Raw genomic sequence first — 6,000 nt, forward strand, 5'->3', positions numbered from 1 at the left:
ACACTAGAATAAAAAATGACGCAAAAGAGACAGTGACCTCCAAAGAGCTTCAGCTTTCTTCTTCACTCATCTTGAGGCCACATTTGGGACACATTTTGTTCTTCAACAGAATCCACTCCACGTCACAATGGTGAATGTAGTGGATTTTACTTAAAATTCCGTGGGTTATGAATGTCATCAGACACCATAGTTCAAACTTCATGAATATCTCCTTAAACATCTCTCTTCTCTTCCCCCAAGTTCCCCCCAGGGTAACAACAGTGCCTCATATCTTCTCTACACCCTAGTCCCTTTTCCATCCCTCCTCCTATACAGCTTTACCATCTCCTCCATCTTCCAAAGCAATGCAGTCCTGACCTCTGGCCTGCATGCCACTTGGCCCCTCACTCCCCAGCCATTCACACAGAACCCAACAATCAACCCACTCTCACATCAGAGAATTCATTCCATAAAACAGGTCACTTCCTCGGGATGAATATTGCTAACATTTTTTTTAATGTCAATATATCCTGAGCAAATATTTGCTGTTCTGTGTACACTGACAGTTTTCTATGGACTGAAGGAGGAGGGAATAAAAGCAATTATCTACTTGTGGCACAACTGGAGAGAGAATGGTGTCTGGAGGTTGGGATGAGCAGGTGTGCTGCTGAACAGCGGCCCAGCATTACTTGCGTATGGCTCAAGGACGCCCTGTCCTCTTCCTCCCTCTGCTCTCCTTCTATCATCCTGCCTTCCTACTTTCTTCCTTCTCCCTTCCCCATGCCCCACTCTCCTACATGGCTGGGAAATCCTGATGGCCCTTGACATGCAGTTCTCTTGTTCAGCCTGATTGTGTACACCTGGGAACAGTTTGAATCCCTTCCAACTCCATTAACCCAGACTGGTCAAGAAAAGCCCCCCTGGTCCAGCCAGCTTCTCTAGTGAATACTGGGAGGCAGGGGTGCCACTCTGAAACAGAGCTGGCCAATCCTAAGCCTGACTACCCTGACTGTCCCTCTCCTTGGAAGCCACACTAAAGGCACATGCTTTCAGCTTCACTCTCAGCCTCATGACCAGCCCTGGTGTGTCCTCTGAATGGCCTTGTATGGCATGTTGTATTGTCCCCAGGGAACTGTGAATATAAACAATCTTTCAACTTTCCAGTTCTTTCTGTCTTGAACTGTGCCTGGTCTTATCATAACTCACTCAAGCTAATATGGTTGAAACACTGGCAACCAACCATAGCCTCAATGATCTAGAAGGCTAAATGATTCTTTTGAGGCAGAATAGAGAAGGGGACGGTGAGACAGCACACTGATGGGGAGGAGGGGCAGGTGAGCCATGTTTCCTCAAAGAGCTGTAAGGAAATCCACATGGCAAGTCCCTTGATCATACGCTGCAGTTCTCAGCCTCATAAAATCATGGACTCCTGCACGAGAGCCACACCTGAGGGGACAATCCTAAACCCGCCATGTTTCAGGAACACACCTGGACTCCAGTCAGACTCCTGAGCTGAAAACGTTCACCAGCCTAGTGTTCCTCAATGGCGTGCCGACGGTCCAGTCCACTGCAGTCAGGTTTGGGGGACACAACATTTAAGCTAGAATCCTGGGAACCGTGGTGCCTGCAGATGTGTTGCTACCTGAGTGTTGGCCCAACACCAAAGTCAAGGCACACTTGGGGGGTGTTGCACATGTGACATACCGTTGGAATGGCTTGCAATTACTGCATCGGCTACCTCTCCTGTATAGTAACTGTTGGAAGAGCAAGTATAACAGAGGCTGATTCACTGAGACCGCTACTGAGTTCTCCAACAGAATCTTGCAAAGCCTGAGAAACCCAACAACGTTCTATTCTAACAAACCACAACCTGTTGTCATGGATACAGAGAGAAGAAACAGAAAACGAAGGAAGGCTCTAAAGAACGTCAGGAATGGACAGTTAACCATTGAAATAACTTATTTTTCTCACCGTTGCTCCACTAAAGCCATAGTTTTAATTCTATAACACCTATTAAATCTACAGCCTTATTGTACCCACATTAGGACAGTCAATATTCTCCAACTGGATATATTGCCTGGATAAATTCTAAATTTCCAGATCAGACTCAGACCTGTTCCTGAAAGACAAGCACACGGCCAAGTTCCACATCCTGAGAAGAATTACTGTTTGCCCCGAAGAATAGCACGGATGATTTTGTTTCCTTCTCTAATATTTAAAACTGTGCTTGACAATTTCCTCTTTGACTATACTGCACAGTGGTCTATAAATTTACTGTGGCATGGGAAAGAGGTGCATAAACGAAAGTGCAGTAACAATCAACACCAACCTGTCTCGCCAGTTCCACAATGTAAACATCAAAAGTCAGGTAAGCACATAAAAATCGGACGTCCCAGTGTCTTTGGGCCACTGCCTCTGCTTTTACCTGTACCTTTTCATGTTCATGGTTGGACATGTCCTAGATACCCACTTAGAGGTAAGCACCAGAAATCTTGACACACAGAAAATTGTTCTCTGATATCAGGCATCCTCTCTCTTCTGTGGGACCATTCCCAGTAACTCGGCGGGAAATTATAATGCACACCTCTTGGTCTTTTAAGGGATTATATAGAATGCTTTATCGTTTGTTGGCTCTGAAATTTGATATTACTTACTGAGTTTCATTTCTTTACATATAAAGAAAAATGATAAATTTATCATTTAAAATAAATACAGGGGTGGCCAGATGGCTCAGTTGGTTAGAGCGCGAGCTCTCAACAACAAAGTTGTTGGTTCAATTCCTGCTTGGGATGGTGGGCTGTGCCCCCTGCAATGAAAGACTGGGGATGGCAGCTGGACTTGGAGCTGAGCTGCGCCCTCCACAACTAGATTGTAGGACAACAACTTGGAGCTGATGGGCCCTGGAGAGGCACACTGTTCCCCAATATTCCTCCCCAAAAATATAATAAATAATAAATACATAAATTATCATATACATGCTTTTTAGCTGAGTTTTTTTCTTTTGGCTTGGTTTCCCCAATAACTCCTCTTCTCCACTTACTCTTTTTAGCAACCACTCATAATAATGAATGTTAACAGCGCTTTCCAAATTTCATATGCGCTTTCCAAATTTTCTTTATATATATAACATGTAGATAGTATTTGTCCCAGTTTAACAAAACTGGATCCTGACACATTAGCCCCCCCTTATCCACAGTTTTGCTTTCTATGGTTTCAGCGACCCACAGTGAACTGCGGTCTGAAAATATTAAAAGAAAAATTCTAGAGATAAACAATTCATAAGCTTTAAATTGTGCACGGTTCTGAGTATCGTGATGAAATCTCACGCCGTCCTGCTCCATCCCTCCTGGGACGTGAATCATCCCTTTGTCCAGCATCTCCACCTCACGTTTTCTCACCATGTAGACATGTGTCAGCTCTCATCATCACAAGAAGAAGGGTGAATGCAGGACAATAAACTATTGAGAGACAGAGAGGCCATGTTCCCATGACTTTCATTACAGTCCATTGTTAACATTGTTTTATTATTAGTTGTTGTTGTTAATCTCTTACTGTGCCTAATTTATAAACTAAACTTTATCATAGGTATGTATGTATAAGGAGAAAACAGTATGTATAGGATTAGGTGCTATTCGCGGTTTCAGGCATCTGCTGAGGGTCTTCAAATGTATCCTCCGCACATAAAGGGGACGACTGTCCACACTCTCCTGTGTTTCGCACATGGAAATTACTCCGAGTGCACTAGTGTAGCTGATACTACATGGAGTGCATACACTACTTATTCAGTGATTTCCCATGGGTGAACGTTCACTTGGTTCCCAGTGTTGGCACTAAACACTTAGGTTAAATGTCCTTGTACATGTGTCACTACACAGCAGCTTCTATTTCTGTGGGATAAAGACTTACGAGTGAAAGGGTACATGAACCTTTAGTTTCAATAGTTGTTGCCAGATGGCTTTTCGAATTCAGTTTCACGGATCTAGCTGCAATATATGAGATTACTTTCTGATCGACACTCCTACCCACAATACATAATATGACTCATTTAAATTTTTGCCCGTCAGGTGGCTATAAACTGAAATCTTTGTTACTCTAATCTGCTTTTCCCTAACTACTAGTGAATCTGAACACCTTCTACTATGCTTGTGGCCATTTGGATTGTTCTCCTGTGTAATGTCTCCTCATAACTGTAGTCAAATTTTCATAACTTACTTGTCTTTTTCTTGTCAATTTTTTATGAGCTCTCTTAGGTTATCAATATCAACTCCTTTTCATTTGATTTATAAATAATTTCCAAATTTATCATTTGCCTGTTAACTCTATTAATGTTTGCCATGCAAAAGTTTGACATTAAACTTTAAAATTTAATATAGTTTTAAATTAACTTTAGTAAGTTGCATGGCAGAAGTTCATTTTTGTATAGTTAAATATGTTTATTTGTTATTCCACAGCATTTGGTTTTCTGATCTATTTAACAAGGTCTTCTCTCACATGAGACTATGCCTTGGAGATTTTCGTATTTTTCTCTTCTTTTTTATACTTCATATCATTTATGCACCTGGAATTTATTTACATACAGAGGATGCTGAAAACAAGTATACACGTTTTAAGATAACATCTCTTAAAATGTGTATACATTTTTTTGGCACCCCCGCTACATGGTATAAAAGGGGAGATCTAATCCTACTTTCTTTAAGGTAACCAGCCATTTGTGCCAGCATCATGTATGAAATAACTCATTATTTTTCCCTGCATTGTACTACTGTTTTAATCGTATCTTAAATTCTCATATGCATAAAAACGAATCCTGAATTTTCTGTTCTGTTCCACTGGTATTTCTGTGTAATCTCATATCATACCAATACTATTGTTTAGAATATATTGGCTTTGTAATAAGTTCTCAGGTCCAGTAAGGAAAGTGTCCATCACTGTTTATTCTTTTCATAATTTTTCTCTCTGACATTAATTTTTTTATATACACTTGAAAAAATTGTATCTAATTTTAAAAAATCCTATTGGAATCTGAAACAGAGTTGCTCGATGTATATTTTATGAAAATTTAAATTTTAATAAACTGTCTTTCTATCCCAAAATTTTACATACGTTTTCACTTGTTCAGATATTATTTTATGTCATCAGTGCCCTTCTATAGATTGTTTTTCTCTGTAGAAGCTGTATAATTCTTGTGAAATTGACTCCTAAGTATTTTGAAATTGTTATCATTGGAATGAAGGCAATATTTCCCCCATTTCCATGTTAAGGTGGCTTGGCATTCCATGTTGTGTGTTTGTCTTATACCCAGTCAAGACAAAAGTCTCTAGTATATGCTAGCAATTTTTTTCTTTTTTCTTTTTTACTAGAGTCTCTTGTGTTTTCTAGTTGTGTGAACATTTCCAGTGTTTCACCAGGTTGTTCCTTTTTGGATACACTTCCTGCCAATGGACCTGCCACAGTTCTCCCTGTACTTGGCACACTTTCACCACTGCTCAGCTCACACTTAACTTCCTGTTTACAAAAACAGAGACGTGCGTAGCTCTATTTTATAACCTGACCTGAATATAGGAGAAAAATTACTCACATGCATTTACTTTTGCTAACATTGAAGTCAGTGAAAAACTAAACATGTTACACTTTTGTTCATCCTTTTAAAAACTATTTCAACTGCCTTTTCCGAAACTTCATCTTAATTTTCTTTTTTTCAGTATCGTTATGAACTCATGGCTTTTCACAGACTCAGCTTTTTCCCAATAACACTGTTAGCATTCTTTTCATTTTCAAATTGTCACAACTTGTCTGGCAGGATTTCCTCAGTAGATGCCTTTGTTTTTCCAGTTTTTCTAGCAGCCATTGTAACCAGCCTTGGTTCCTGGCAACAACCTAATATTTAGTTCGGTCCTGAATTTTCCTGATGCAAGATAAAAATAGCGACTCTCCAAGAAGAAGATTTCTTTTAAAGGGAAATAGAGTTAGAGACTGACTTTCGATCATTAGTATTACACATAAAAATTGGTGGTGGGGAAA

This window comes from Rhinolophus sinicus, linkage group LG02 (assembly GCF_036562045.2).
Source record: "Rhinolophus sinicus isolate RSC01 linkage group LG02, ASM3656204v1, whole genome shotgun sequence".
Classification (NCBI taxonomy): domain Eukaryota; kingdom Metazoa; phylum Chordata; class Mammalia; order Chiroptera; family Rhinolophidae; genus Rhinolophus; species Rhinolophus sinicus.